General features: G+C 40.9%; 1 non-coding gene across 1 annotated transcript; it reads left to right on the top strand.

The window, feature by feature from the left end:
* The first annotated feature begins 15245 nt into the window (after positions 1-15245).
* Positions 15246-15339, top strand: trnai-uau. Its single transcript has 2 exons — positions 15246-15283; positions 15304-15339. It is a non-coding gene; the product is annotated as a tRNA-Ile (tRNA).
* Positions 15340-16645: the final 1306 nt, after the last annotated feature.

The following is a 16645-nucleotide window of genomic DNA, read 5'->3' as shown; positions in this document are numbered from 1 at the left end:
ATCGACTCAAATTGGGGCAAAAAAGGGCATCACCATACAAAGCGTACACAATACCACACAAAACTGTTGCAGAATAGGACCACAAAAAAAAAAAAAAAATGCGGGGAATAAATCACTTCATTACTTTCTGAACCAACAGTGGCGGAAAGTTTGATTCCTACATTTCAAATCAGGAAAATAAAAGGACACAAAAACAGACTGAAAATCAATCCTGACGAGGGTCACTGAGAGACTGTCAGTTGAAAAGTATTTTCAATTTACTTCGGACTTTTCACTCTTTATGAGTACGGCATCCTACCGACATATTCCAACTATAATTTAAAACACACTCGGCTGTTGGTGCTTTAATGTTTAGCTTGTTATCCAAGGATATCGAGCTAAATGTCTAGCTGTCTGCAGATCACAGTAAGAAAGTGTAGGGTTAACTCTGATAATCACCTGTATTGATGTGTGTGTGTTCGAGGGAAAACTGCTGGTTCCAGAGCAGCCGACCATGAATGGTTATTGATTCCATCATAAAGACCTGCTGTCTCCTGTGTGTATGGCTCTTTAGGCAATCACCGATGCCTGCTTTCTTTCCTTCTGACAGCTTTGCATCTTACACCTGTCCTCCTCATCAGTCTTTTACAGTACCCCGCTTTAAACTCATTGCACCTAAATTAGTATGCATTTATCTCCCATTTGCCGGCACTGAATCTAAGCCCTTTGTCCGCTGGTATCTCACATCTCATCCTTTCCCTTGCTTTATCCCTTCTCTTTTCTTGATCGGTTTCCCACCAGTGCAACCATACATCCGTTTGGAAACTTTATTCAAAGCTTCACTGCGCTAGTATAGACAGGGAAGCAAACAGACAGACAGGCGACAAACGAGAAAGCACACACTAATCAGGCTTATGATGCTGGTGGGCTAATAGAGCCTTGTGCCCTGCTTAGACTGCTGCTGTAAATGATTAGCCTGGCTCAGGCTGAGCTGTATTAGCTGGCCTGCCATTACTGATAGCTCCTGGCTCCCAACTTTATCGCAGTGATAAAGCCCCCGCTAGAGCTCACATTAGAAACAATCAACCAATCTCCTCTGGTCTCGTGTCTAGGTGGGAATGGTGGTGCAGATATGTCATTACACTGAGAACTGAAGGAGGACGCTCTCCCACGATGCTTGCCTCCGATAACCAGGACCAGATGTATGAAGAACTTAAGGAAGGTGAGAGATGCTTTCTGAAAGTCGTAGAAAACATTTACCAGTTAAAATGTAAGGAATAGGAAGTAATTTGGTTTTTTATGCACATACATTTCATCTCTTGGTTTGACTCGTGTGTCTCAAATCAAACCCTGATTTTCATCAATCATCATAACTTAATTTAATGGTCTTAAAAATGTGATAATACACAATAACAACTGAGTTGCCAGTGAGGCCACTTGGCTACCCAACAGCGCCCCTAATGGCTATTTGCTTAAGTAGTTTTTAATTATTTTGAGCGTTTGTCCACCTCAACACCAAAAGCTCCCTGCTTACACTTGGAAGCAAAGAACACAAACCAACACTTCACTTTTGGACTGCCGTGCAAACGGGAAGTGAGGCTGTATTTTTTTTCTGCTCAACATAAAGATGTGGGTGTGATGCTCTCTGTGTGCTAACATCGAAGCAAAAATGCAGGGAACACCCAATGGCTTAGACAAATAACACACATGCACACGCATACGCACTCCGAGCCTTCATACACAAGGTGCAGACACACACAAAGACACAGACAAATGAGACCTTAGTGAAATAGCTCGTGGGTTTTCTGCTGTGGTCATGATTTCCTTCAGGGCTGTGAAAACACTGTGCATATGGAGTCCATCTCCTCTATGGCTTAGCAATGAGGCAAACTTGCACAGAGCATCAACATGTGCACACTGCCACAAGGTATAAGATTTCTTTACTGGGCGTGCTAGTGTAAAGGTATGGTTTCTGGCTTGGTGCAGAAAACAGTGTTTTTGAAATAACGTTTTTTTTTAAATAGCCATGCAATTGTGCAAAAATGTATCCACCTAAAGGTGTAAATGTAAGGAAATACTGTAGGTAGTATTACAAGAAATCATATCATAAGCAGGAAATGCGTTAGATGATTAAAGTGAGTTGGCGCTGAAAAGTATTGTGGTGTGGCAGAAAAATCAATAAGCACAGCTGAGTTTTCTTCATCATAGTGCCTGTCTATTGAGTTACCGTAGCTCTGCTAACAGGTTATCAATTCAGGGCATTGTGTGTGCGGCTGCGTATGTATTCATTAACATCCTTATCTCAAAACAGGCACATGGAAACTCCACCCAGCTCTGTGTCTCTGTCTCACTCTCTTCTTTGACTTGGCCGGCGTGTTGAGGTATTGACCAGTTGTCAGGGGATAGGAGCTATTGATTGTGACTTATCCGGCTGTTTATATTTGAACCCTGGGTTTAACCTCCATCGATCAACATGCACCTTGAAGTCTGCAAGGTGTTCAACTCTGCCTTCTACTAATGGGGCTAAATGGTTGTGTGACTGTGTGTGCCTCTTTCTGTGTGTGTGTGTCACTTGTCCTTCAGGGAGCATGCCAAGTAAAAGGAAATAGGAAAGTGAATTTAAGTTGTTGTTCTGATTGCTTTTATTAGGTGATGTTCTGCATGCTTGTGTGTTGCACAAACAGCCACTCGTGCACTAAACAAACCACAAGTAAAACTCAGAGGTCTCTGAGGCCAGTGGCTTAATATGAATATTCAACTTGTATATGTAAAAATGCATCATAATTACATCTTTGTTATTCCATGCCCAATATTTAATAACTTCACCTTGATTTTCAAGATGGCACTCCGCCGTACGTAGCTGTACACATACAAGCTTACACACCGTACAATGAAGTCAGAGAACGTTTTGCACACTCCTTCTCCGCTATTTGTTAAACTGTCAAAAGATTCCTCTAAATGTCTTTCTTTTACAATCGGTTTTCCATTTCTTCCCATTTCGCTGTGCCAAAGCTCTCATTCCGGTGCCCCAGCCTTAGCTGGTTCAAATAAGCAATTATTATGTGTGAATATATGTGTGTTCATTTTTGTCAGGGACTCAATGTCATATTTTTAGAAGAGGACTAAAAAGAAAAAGTTTAATTTAGATGATGCCTTAGATGCCTTCTATGTGGGTGCGTGTTTGTGTGTGCGCGCATGCCTGCGTGTGTGCGTATGTGTGCACACATTCATATTGTATTGTCATCTATGTATGACTGTCTCCCTCCCTCTCCATTTGAAGAGTTGTAATGAGTCATCAGGGAGAGCTGATGTGAATTATTAATATTCAATCATGATGCTGCTCATGAATTAACTGGAGCTGGAGAAGGAGGGGTGGACAGGAGAGAGTGTGAAGGAGAGAGAGAAGGAAAGATGGTGAAGATTCCACTTGAAACAAACATGCAGGAAAAGAAAAAGTCAATCAGGAAGGTGTGCAGCAAAAATACAAGGAGAATTATAGAAAACAAAGAACAAAAACACAGAATCTTATTACTGTCCGATATATATTATATTTGTGGGTGATGAGAAATACAGCCGCAGTAAAAACCACCAAGACGACACATGACAGAGTCGTCATCATCTAAGCAAAGACGACGGCTTGTACCCATATGTGGTGCCGTGTGTTCATTAAGTGTTCATTTTTGTAATTATCTTGATAAAGACACATCCTGGAGTGACATAAAGCTCCATTGATTTTCTGCTCTAAAAACCTCAAATTTTATGAACTGCCGAGTGCTTTGAGATACCAATTTGAAATTTCTGGGATTGTTACCTGCTAAAGCGAATTGTGCTTATCCCTCTAAGATGCACAAACAAAGGGTTATATATTCTCATTGGCTGCCTCGACATAATGACACTGCCAATGTCTAAAATTAAAAAATAAATAAATAAATAAAATTGATTTGATCACCATGACTACTGCAAACGAATCACGTTTAAGCACACAAGCTCCACCCAGGTTTGCTTATATTGTGTGATTTCCTGCAGACACAAAAATTTAAACCTAAATTAATTCATACTGGCAAAGCTAATACTAATTCTGGGGAAAAAATGAATGGGGAAAAGCCTTATGTTTGTTAAGTGATACAAAAGCAGCACAGAACTGTTTGCAACTCAAACTCAGCATATAAATCAGTGAGTCTATTAGCTGGATTGCAGATGACCATTTTCCGGTATGTTTTATAAATTCCCAGATAACAGGACATTCACTCTATTCTCTTTTTTTTGTACTAGTCTCCAAAACTGCGAAAGGCGAGATTTACAAGATAAATATATGTAGTGAGACCTGCTGTGGTGTATGGTTTGAAGACAGTGGCACTAACAAAAAGAAAAGTGAGTTGAAGATATTAAGATTTTCATTGGGGTTGACCAGGATGCAAAAATTACAGATGTGTGTGTTAGAGGGACAGCTCAGGTTGAGCAGTTTGGAGACAGAGAGGCAAGGCTGGTTTGGACATGTGCAGAGGAGGGATAGTGGATATGCTGGACAAATGATGCTGAAGATGGAGCTGCCAGGCAGGAGGAAAAGAGGAAGACCACAGAGAAGATTTATGATTGCAGTGAAGGAGCACATTCAGAGGGTTGGTGTGACAGAGGAGGATATAGGAGAGGGTGAGATAAAGGCAAATGATCCACGACCCTTAAAGGGAGCAGCTGCAAGTAGAAGAAGAAGAGGACTTGTCTCCATAATTTTCCATATAACTGCCTGCTCATACTGAGGCTGCTCAGCTGTGGCTGGCTCTGAGGTAACTTTAGCTTTAGTCACGCCTATGTTAACTTCTTTAAAATGTCCATGTTTAGTGAGGTGATTGTTGTCACGAATGCTTTTGTGGTTGTTTACTTGTGTTTCACTTACAGTGAGGAGGTTCCACTCTAATGATAGGTTAACATTTGGCTGTGCATGTGTTGTGCATGCATGAAACGGAGCGGTCAGGGAAAACGCTACACCTGTCCTGACTGATCAGTGCATCTCTACTTCTTATATCAGTCTTGTGCTCCACAAAAAGCCTGCAGCAAGACATTGTGTGTAATGTCTGTGTATGAGAGATGAGGTCACGAGTGATTAGTCCATAGCTTCATTTTGTTCTTTTGCACTTCATTGGTAACAATGAAGTCAAAACTTTTGATAGAAGATCTTTAGGAGTCGTCTTGAAGTCTGAAGACAACGCTCTGTGAATTTATGTATTCCTGGTGCTGCTTTGGGTTATGGTAATAGTAAGCCTTGAAACCCATCTGTAATACATATAGCTATGTTTGGTTTTGTATGAAACTGTGCTGTCACTGCAGAGCTGGACTGAGTTTGCAGGTTACAGGTTATCAGATGCTCAGAGACAAAACACACACATACACACATTTATATGAACATACACACACACTTTGTGCTTTTAAACCTGACCTGACAGTTCTATCTGCACGAGCAGACTCTGGCTTTCGTTCTTTCTTCTCTCTTGTTCTCCCCTTTGTACTTCAGAATTTGTGCGTGCATTTGCGCAGTTTGATATAAACGGTTGCACCACTGCCATCCTGTCGATCTTCATTCGATTGTAAGCCGTTTTCACACACGGACCTTGGACAGTTTCAGGAAAATCAGGTCAGGAGATTTTAAACACTTCTCCTTTTGCAGATGTAGCAGGGAGCAGGAAATAGTCCTTCTACACTGTCAATGTTACCTGGTTTTGACTCACTGACTCAGTATGAAATGCCACATTCTCACAGGCACCTCTGAATGGTGATGTCTAAAAAGGTTCAGGGCTGCAGCGTCTGTGTGAAGACAGCTTTATTGAGCACAACATAGGCTTTACAAGTTTCGTTCATCCTCTCCTTTCCCCTCCACAGGAATAAATAACAGTTTGATGAGTTTAAATGAAACTTTTTCATGATTTGAAGACAAACTGATGAAGATTGTTATTATATGCTTAAATTTCATGTCTCTATTATGCAAAGCGAAAAGAAAAAATAATGTAGTCTCAGTTCTAATGGATGCAATATCTATTCATTTCATACAAACTTCCTGAAATGCAAATGATTTTTGTCATCAAAGCTCCACTGTGAGATGACGACCTCAGGAAAAATTGGAGGGAATTTCTCTTTACAGCTGCGACTAGGATTCTCTGGGACTTAAGAATGATATGATTGGAGTTATGTGGTCAAAGGTAAATGTCTCTGTGGCCTTTTACTACATATGAGTCTGGACCGATGCTGGATTTACACTACAATTTCAATGTTTGGCAGAAGCACACAACTGTGGGGGCGGTAATTCCAGTTTCTTATAGTTGCATGGAAAAGTTCAAGCTCCCTGTTGCATCATTTTATAACCTGACTGTGTTTGACATATTTGGTATCTTTGGAAAGTCGTACTGTTGGCTAGAATTTAAATTAAACTTCTTTGACTTTAAACAAAGCTCAGCTGCACAACATGCATCTGTAATGATGGACCCAGGGAAATGCCTGTAAAGTGCAGAGGTTAATAATTTTTTATGAGAGATCTATGATTCTGGAACATATGCAGTGTCTCTGGTTTGCTGGTCTCGACAGGACTGAAACACAAACTTCAGCCTTTTATTTAGGCCTTATAGCCTGCCTAATGTTAGCAACTCTGGAGAGAGGCTGACCCAAAGACTGATCTGTGTATAAACAAAAGTCTGGTACATCTGGATTTGCATTTATATAAAATTATGTTTGTGTCAAAAGTAGCACGCAAGATAAAAGATAATCAACTAATTCAGTTTTACCGGGGTCTCGAGGCTTGTGATGTCATGCACACATTGCTGAAGAGTTGTCCACCAAATCAGACATGACAACAACCGTTTGCTAGGAGAAAAATATGTATTCTCTGACTGCTTGGCAGTGACTCCTGGAGGCTGCTAGCTGTCTCTGGGAAGGTGCTACACCTAAAAACTCTCTGTGATTGCTTTGGTTGCTAGCAGATTTCCACAGTTGGCTGTAGTTTTCCACATTTGTCTGCAAATAATCACTAACTACTAGCCCAAAGGTAGTAAAGCATGTGCTCAAAACCAGAAATATAGAAGGTTACTCTGCTTTCAGAATAAAAGTTGTGCCTCACTGCTGCAGTCCACATGTTTCAAAAGGTGCTACTTTTACTTTGAAGGTAAACTGTCTCCATTTAGCTGGACAAGATTTGTTGACAAATCTTCTACTTCCTAAAACTGCAGCAATATGCTAGCAACCATAGCAATCACAACAAAGCTTCTGTCAACAAGTCAGGGAATTCACATTTTTGCCTCATGACCGTGATTTCCAGGAGGCTGCAGACCAGTCTCTAAGCCTGTGTAACATGGGGCCTTATTCACTTCCAGATCCCAGATTGTCACCATAATTGTCACATGTCCAAAACCATGGACAAGTTAACATCCCTTAGCTTGTGGTCATGTGTCTGCAAAACCTCAGTTCATTGCCACTCATGCAGTTAAACTCCTCACGTGTCAATTCAACAACCTGCAGGAGCACACAAAGAAGCCGTCACTCACGTGAGAGTCTGTACTTGGCGTGTCCCGCAGCAGATTCACACTCTCGCAGGGAGCTCTGCTCTCAAAACTGAATTCTGCTAACGTAAATCAGTCTAACTTTTGACAGTTTAGCGGGCAGAGCTCAAAGAAAGAACAACATTAATGTGACTGGTCACTTTCAAAGCAGTGATGCCACAACTTCTCTGACTGATGTGTAGTTTATGGTCCTGCAAATGTATCCATCCACGTACGCGGTAGTGTTTGAACAGCAAACAGAGAAGTGTTGTCATCCGTCGCAAACATGCTCCTGTGCAGTCCCCCCAAATCTCAACTGCAGGTCACTGGACATAAATTACCCAGGCATTGGTTTACTGTTGATTGGTTGATGAAGGGCTGGATTAAGAAAAGGAGCGACAGAAGAAGAACGGGAGAAGAGCAAAAAAATCCTGAAACATTACAGACAGTGGCTCCAGTGGGCCCTTATTGTTTTTAACACTCTGTTTCACTTCAGCTCTTTATGTGTTGTAACGTCGCTCTTCTCTGCAGCTGGCTGATGGACCAACAGCACAAACAAGAGTGGCCCACAAACAGGTTGTATCACATGTTTTTGACACTGCCCCTATTGACAACAAACACTCTGCAGTCCTGCCAGAGGGCTGCCTTCGCCTACGCACAAAAGAGGCATGACAGGTTCAGTTTACCACGTTAAACAGAGTTGCACCATGGCAGTGACATAAGTGACATTTTTCTCTGTAATAGTTTACAATTTGTAAAATGAAGTTTGGTGAATTAACAATCAACTGTGTGTGTGGTTTTTTTGTTATTTTTTTGTTTTTTGTCGCGTAGCAGTAGAAGCATTTTAAACTATCTTTGAAAAAATGGAGAAGTCAAAGGCAAGTTTTGAAGCCTTCGCACTCCTGTCACATTACTCTGTTGTACAGTATCACATACCTTATTATGATTAAAAAAAGAAAAAACATAACGAGGATTGGGAAAGAAAGTGAGAACCAGGATCTTGCAATTATAACTTTAAAGGTCGGTGTCCTTCATAGGAATTTAATTCCGCAAGTGGCAATGAATACCTGCACCTGTGAAATGAAATTATTTGCTCATGAATACGTTTCATCTTGTATGCTCTTCGGCACCTCTGATGCATCGGGGCATTTCATTGCTACTTTACTCCTAATATGGCATTCGCGTTCTTTTTGTGAATAAAGTTCTGCTAATTTATTTATTCTTTATTTTTATTTGCTTTCTGGAGAAGCCGGAGAGTCTAACGCTGGGTGTCAGTTTTACACCGACTCCACTCCTGAGAGTGTAATGTCGGTGTATATGTTTAAAATCTTTCATCAGTCTTTATTGTATCCCCACCCCCCCACCCCCCACGCTATATTTTAAAACATTTTTCAGCATATGTTGACAAGTTCTTTCTCTAAATAAATGCATGTATTCGGCAAAACAAAATCAAAAGGCTTGTGCTTTGTAATATTATGTGTAATTAACTATTAGGATAGTTCAGGTGCTAGAGCAGGGTACCTACCATGTGGAAGGTCGATGGACTACACCAGTCCACATACCAAAGTGTCCTTGGGCAGGTCCTGAACTCTGAGTTGCCCCAATTTATCCATGTAGCATGAGTGTGTGTGTGTGTGTGTGTGTGTGTGTGTGTGTGTGTGTGTGTGTGTGTGTGTGTGTGTGTGTGTGAATGTTCCAAAGTGCTGATGTGTAGTTAAAAGTACTGTATGAATGTGTGTATTATTGAGTGAATGAGACTTGTAGTAAGAAAGCGCACTGAGTGCTCCACTGAGTAGAAAGGTGCTAAATAAGCACCAGTCCAAAGTAACACAGCACACTCTGGATTGAACCGTGTGCTCATGGAGTCTGCAGACCTGTATATGTACAGTATGTGCTGGGTTTGCATTTGTGACAAAGTATGTGTGTATATGCATGAATATAAGTAAGTGTGTGTGTCAAGAAGTGAGACAGGCCAGTGGTAGAATGGTAGAATACAGTATTCAGCACAGATTAAATGAGGGTTTTGTTCAGTTTGCTCCAGATGTTGAGTCTGTGTGTTTTATTTTTACATTCTTGGCCTGCAGCCCATATATATTTTGGAATGGGCAAGGAGTAATAATATCAGTGGAAAATGCTGCGGTCTGGTACCTTTTAAATAACATTTCCTCCTTTTTCTGCTGCTGTCCTGTTTTTCTTTCCATGTTGTCTTTTATTTGGGAATGAGCTTTGAGAGGTGATGTTTAGAAAAGCGCTGAAATGAAACTGGCTGCGGGGTTCAGGGAATCACTGGAGATCTCTCCATGAACGCACACACACATGCACAGAACATGCGGAAACCACACACACACACACACACCCACACATACTGTTGGTGCTGCTAAATTCAAGGAGCGGGGAAGGAGGAAGAAGTTTAGTTCCTAAATGAGAAAGGTCAGACGGGCGGTCTTTCGTCTTGTGGTGGGCCCTCTTTAGGCTGTGTGTAGTGGGAGATGCAGTTGTACTAATATTTAGCTCCGTCCCCTTGGTCGGCAGAAGAAATTATACCAAAATGTGCTCGGGGATCATTTTGGACTTACCTTTCCTCTATTTCTGATTTATTTCTGAACAAATCTGGGCCGAAGCCGCCTAAAATCTGCACTGGAGCAGTTAATGGAGTTGTAAAGTTGGGGTAGGCTCCAGGGAAATATAACCACAAGGTTTAAAAAGTTCTCTCCGTCTGTCAGTCTGTATGCATGTATCTCTTTCTGTCCTGCGGTGGGGCCACCCCTGTTTGAAAATCCTCAGCTCATAGTCAAAGAAGAAAGTTTGTCCTGCATTTGTGTGCAAAGTACAGTATGTTTGTGTTGAACCAAAAAGATCAGCTGAGGTTATCATAGCACAAGTCTGTTTCTCAGTATTTGACATTCAAAGAATTGCTCTTTACATTATTTTCTACAGTGACTTGCTTGTTATGTAATGTTTGTTTATTTTTTGGCCTTGAAATTTGCTTTGTGCATCTGTGTCGTATCAAGTGCAAAGAGCACCGAGCACAAACTGTTTCCTGTACAATATCATTCTGCAGCACGAAGGATTAAATGAGTCACCTCCAAGTCGGTAGATGTGTTTAAAGTGAAATTAAAGAAAAAAAAAAAGCAGAACTATCAGGAAATCAGTGTGTCAAGTGATTTTTGTCTGTTGTCTATGGCAACTTTGCATGAAAAATCATTTGAAGACAGCAGGAGACATACGTTGATTTGGAAACGTGTTCACCATGACTTCATAGTCCACCATGTTAACTGTACTGACAACAGCCTCTTATGATGTAACTCTAATCAGTGGTACTACATACACAAACAACTGTAGCAGTAATTCTAGCCAGAAAATCCCAGGCCACTTTGTACACACAAATCACCAGATTGCTAGTTTTATGAGTTAACCCTGTGTTTTACCTTAATCTGTCCCAGACTAGTTTTTTACAGTGAAATATATCCAGATTATCAAACATTTTGGAGTGACCAAAAAGCCTAATTTCCGAGACTGACCATAGGTTCACCTGCAAAACGGATTAGCTCAAATCTTTAAATGGTTTGTTTATATTTAGGCATCAAACTAGTGTTTTCATGCTTTCACTAAAACTCAGCTAAAACAATGTAAAAAGACTAATGCCACAGTCACACACACTAGTGGTTGGAGACCACTGCACCTTCTTTAGTCTGTCTTACAGTGATTGCAATCACTCCAAGTGTGACCGACATTGTTTGGAGACAGGTTGCCTCCCACCTGTGCAGTGCCTAGCAATCAAAAGTGGTCAACCAGAGGTTGAGGGTGGTGCATGCTCAACCTCTGGCCGACCAGTTGGTTGCTGTAGCTCCTTGCAATCAGTTGCAGAATGCAAACGAATTCAATTCCAATAATTCCTAGTCACAAAGAGGGTGTTGTTCTACTTTTATTCCAACATGATTGAACCATAAATATGTGTGTCCCTTGTGTTCAATAACTTATGTTTAAGCAATTTGTTGTGTTTCTCTTTTATATCTGTCTCCACCTGCTCCACTGGTGTTTTCTTCTGACACTACATCTTACTGGATGACGAGTCTGAATGTTGTCTTTAGTTAAGCAGGTAGATGTTGCGAGCGCAGACCTTTGTGCACCTTCTGTGCCCAAGCACTCTAGACATGGCAGCAAGAGATGTCCCAGTGCTCTGCCCAGCCTACACACATTGGAAACAAGTACTGTTACTCTGTACTCTGTTCTTTATGTGTGAGATACAGTGGAAAACATGGTGAAATTATTATTCACTACACCTGCTTATTTATAGTCAAATACAGCAAATGAGCCAAAATAGCTAAAATAGCAGGGTCCCTTGTGACCTGTAATGATTTGCACTACCATATGCAATTTTTAAAATACTGACCAAAATACTTAATAGTGTTTGATGGAAGACAGGAGGACAAAACGGTTGTGACAGACTGATTACTCTTAGCTGGGAATATTCTCACGTTCAATGTCCTGCTTTCTTTTCCAGTGGTTTCATAAGGACAACTAAGTTATCAAAATTGTGCAGCGGTTAAGCAACGACCAGCCCCTAAAAGAGAAGAGTGTATTGAAGGGAGAAGAAGAGCATCTCTCAACTTTCATGGTGTGGAGGGAATTGAATGAGTGTTATTGAATGAGAAAGGGGAGAGGTGTTGCTGCACTCATAGTCTCCCTGTGACAGAGAGGGTGGGAGGGTTGGTGGGGCAAAGGTCAGCAAAGAGGAGTAGGGGTGGGGGTGGGGGTGGGGATGGTGGTGGGTAGTGAAGGATGAGGGAGTGAGAAAGAGACAGCATCTGGAACCAGAGCCTTTCCCAGCCAAGTTACGTTTGTTTAGTCTAAAAGATGAGTGTAGGGGAGCAGCAGAAAAAAGTAAGGCCAAGAGAATTAAAGCATTCAGTAACAGAGAGAGGAAGGGGAGAGCAGGTATGAAAGTCTGCATGTGTTTGTGTCTTTTATGCCGCACATACTTTTGCGAGCATGGAGAGTTTCATTTCAACAGCTCGAGCTTTGCCTTTTGTTGTGATTTGTGTTCCCGATTTTAATGCCAACTGAAAAGTAGTGACCACTCTGCGAAACACTTTAAAGATGAAGTTAGCAGCTGCAAGCAAAATGTTTCATCAGACAGATGTAAAATTCCCCAATTATGATGCCATTATCCAAAAACTAATTGGGACGCTACGAGTGAAGATGATGACGCCCAGATGGACAGAATGGCTAATTACTTTATGAAGTGAATTTCCAGAACAGAGGTTTTGGATAAAGCGTGGGAAACACTTACTGCTGTACTCGCAGTCACCTTGTACTGACGCTGGCATAAACCACAGAAATAAGATCCAAAGTTTAAAAAAAATGGAGATATTGTTTTAAGGTGTATGCGTATGCTTGTTTAGTGTGTCCAGTGCTCTCACCTCTCCCCTCCCCCTTTGCACCATATTAAGGCTTCAAGGGAGGTCAGCTCCTCTTGACCTCTGCGTTCCACAGCAAGGCACCGTAGCCGGGCCACACACACATATGCACCCAAACACTTCACACACAAAGACACTATACACACATGCACACATATGCAGCGTCTCACCTCATAAACGCCTGACTAAAAACACTAAAAGCGTTGCCATAAGCAGACACCTAAAAGAAGAAGAAAAAAAAAGAAAAAGAAGGGAAAAAAGAGACAAGAGCTGGTTTAATTTTGAAACAAAAGTGTGCCAAGACATATGTCATAAGTAAAAAGCGCAGTAGAGAAAAAGAGAAGATCATCCATCTGAAGTCATCCAGGCAGAGGTCAGCGTTTTCACCTATCAGGGTGTCCCGAAGCCTTCATTTTGTAGAATGTACAAACACAGCTTTGTTTGGCTGGAATTTGGTTGTGTGCTCCACGAGCATTCCCCGGCCCCTCACTCAATGACCTTTGGCCTCTAGATACACACAAACACATGCGCACACAGTGATATATGGGGATTTCTAGGTTATAGAGTGCACAACAACAACAGGCACAGCCAGACAAGACATGAGTTGAAACTGAGCTGGAAATGATCTCAATGCCAGCTTTTATTCCCTAATAACCTACTTATGGGTTTGTCCATGCATACAGTGGCACTGTGTCTGAGCTCTGATACTTCTATTAGTACAGTACACTCTAATGTGGTACACTATGTGCTGTGCTTACTTGTGTAGAGTGGAATTTTAACAGGGATTGTCTCAACTCAAACATGGCTAACTCTCTCCTTGCCACATAATATAATGGTAACCTTGTACTGTGATCATCTTGTGAGACAATCACAAAAGATACCTCAACCTATTTTAAGTCAGTACCTGGAAAAAAAACCCAACATTTGAACAAACTGCTGCTAGCAGAAGTATAACAGACAAAAGCTCTGACAGAGTGACTTCCACAGTCAACTTTCTAAAAGTTACGAGTGCAGAATCCAGGTGGTTGTCGTGCCTTTCATGCAGTCATACAAGCAAAAGCATTCATATCAAAGCATACAATCAGAGGCATGGCTTGTGTGTGCTTTCCTTTCTCTACAGTATATATACATGTGCATATGTTTTAGAGAAGTTTTGTGTAGATTACAGTTTCTTTGAAGGCTGATATGGTAAGTGACAACAATTTATAGAAAATTTCAGCTGGGGACCTATTGAGCAGAGTAAAGTGAGTTTTTTGTATGTTTTTTGATGTCAATCTATGTGGCTCCATGACCTGTGGCCCAGAGTCTTGTCTGTGACCTCATCAAAGAGAGACGAGAAAACAAGCATCCCTCTTGAGGACAACGGTCATTCATCTTTCCATCTTTGTTCCTTTTTAGAGCCTCCTGCCCGTCATGAGGCGAAATCAATGTCTTAAAAGGATAGAGAGAGACACAAAGATGCAGACACAAAGACCACACTCTCTCTCACACATACACATGAAGCACAAAGAGGGAGAATCTGCGCGCGCCGCTACTTTATGAGTTTTCTGTGAGGCCGAAGCCATTGTTTGTACTCAAAGCACTTGACCTTGTAAAGAAAGGAATGAAACAATTTTGCAGCACTGCATTTAGAACCTCAAAAATGGACTGGTCTCATTGTCCCCTCTGAAAGTTGTTTGTGACATGAGAATGTTCTTTGAATTTTTTGTGTACATATTAGGTAAAATGACTGCAATTTTAGACCTTGGTTATAATACACAGGTTTATCTCCTGCATTGGGTTTTGCACAGCCCGATTGTTACTGTATCTAGTAATAGGTAAGGAAGCTATAACTGGACTAAGCTGTTTTTTCACACAATTAAGCCAAAAATTCTTATTTATGGTAATTATTTGACTTACTAAGTTTACATATACAGTAACTTGGTTTTTCTTTGCACTAAGGAAGATATCTTATATGTTCATCCACCAAATATTTGGTATTGGATATAGAGGTATATTTTGAAATTTGTGAAGTCTTCAACATGCTAAGCAATGTTTTCTCTGAGTGTTTGATCACAGAACCGGTTTCTGCTGATGTCATCTTGATTGCAAAAAAAAGAAAAGAAAAGTAACAATAACGTGACAAAGACTGGCACTTCTGCATTGGCTTTTCTGCATTGGTTGTGAGTTCAAGCCTCACCTGGAGTGTTCTTGATGTTCTCTATGCTTTGGGGTCTAAAAACTGAAGCCAATGGTGAAATCTCTTTAACAGCCAGCACGGAGCGACTCCTTTTGTTGCAAAAAGAAGTCACTATGTCTTGACTGGACTGACCCTTCACCAACGCAAGCTCCAGTGGCGCAATCGGTAAGCGCGCGGTACTTATAAGACAGTGCGTTTGAGAGCAATGCCGAGGTTGTGAGTTCAAGCCTCACCTGGAGCATCCGTGTTCTCTTTATGGTTTACCTGAACTTAAATCACTATGGTCCAGCTCTATGTAACCGAGCATTTAGCCATGAACTGCTGCTCTTGACATTGTGGTTGCAAAAAAGCACTGATGTGATAAGCATGAGCACTTCTGCGTTAGCTTTTCCAACCTGGAAGCTAGGTTCATTACTCTCAATGTTTTGGGGTTTAAAAACTGTTACAAACAGTGTAATCTCTGTAACAGCCAGCACAGCGCAACTCTTTGGTTGCAAAAAAGTAGTGATATCATGACTTGACCTAAACACCTTGAGCACAAGCTCCAGTGGTGCAATAGAGTACCACGCTATACTTATAAGACGGTACACTGCAGAGCAACGCTGAGGTTGTAAGTTCAAGCCTCACCTGGAGCACCTGTGTTCTCTTGACAGTGCTGTTTTAAATGAACATAAATAAAGTTCCACTTGGTGCAGCCAGGTTATCCTTTACCCCTTTTTTTTGCAAATTCTGCCCCTCTTTTTCTCTTTTTCTTACTGTTTACCTACATTTAAAAAAGGAAAGAAGAAAAAGAAAAACTGAAATGGGATTGGTTGATAGAACTTGGACAAACAAGTGGAAAACCTGAAATGAAAAATCACACACTTACTTTAGATTCTGCAAATTCATGTGTAGATTTCTGCTAATAGTGATTAATGAGGAAATTACCCTGCTTTGCACTTGATTTATTACCTCAATAAACATTTTTCTATTGAGTTTGTTGTTTTCGTCATTGTTAAATGTGTTCATTTTAAAAGTCATGATTCCATTCAGAGTAAAATAAATGATAAAGCAGGCTATATTTACCTGTAATGGACACGTTATAACTGTTTCAGTGTGCTGTGTCATTCGGCGTTCTGTCAGAGTCAGCTCCTGACAGAACACCAAAGTACTATTGATTTGACTTGGAGGGATTACCTGTTAGGGATTAAAACGCTAACATGAGATGTTAGCACAAAAAGCAAAAGTGTATGTAGTAGATACTTTCATCTACTACATACGAAAAAGTCTTTCTTTTTTTTTTATATTTGTCACACTTAAGTACGTTCCAGATCATCAAAACGATTTTTCATTTTAGACTAAGAAAATCTGGGAAAAAGATGAGCCTCCTAGTAGATGTATGAGCATTGACAGCTCATACAGGAGGTCACAAAAGAACCAAGAACAACATCTAAAGAACTGCAGGTTTGTCTTAGTTAAAGTCAGTGTTCATTATAGAATAGAATAGAATAGAATGCAACTTTATTGTCATTGCACATGTCACAGGGCAACGAAATGCAGTTTGCATC

The sequence above is a fragment of the Oreochromis aureus genome, linkage group 5, assembly GCF_013358895.1.
Source record: "Oreochromis aureus strain Israel breed Guangdong linkage group 5, ZZ_aureus, whole genome shotgun sequence".
Lineage (NCBI taxonomy): Eukaryota > Metazoa > Chordata > Actinopteri > Cichliformes > Cichlidae > Oreochromis > Oreochromis aureus.
The sequence above is the reverse complement of the archived record's forward strand: the minus strand, read 5'-3'. Positions and strand labels throughout refer to the sequence as shown.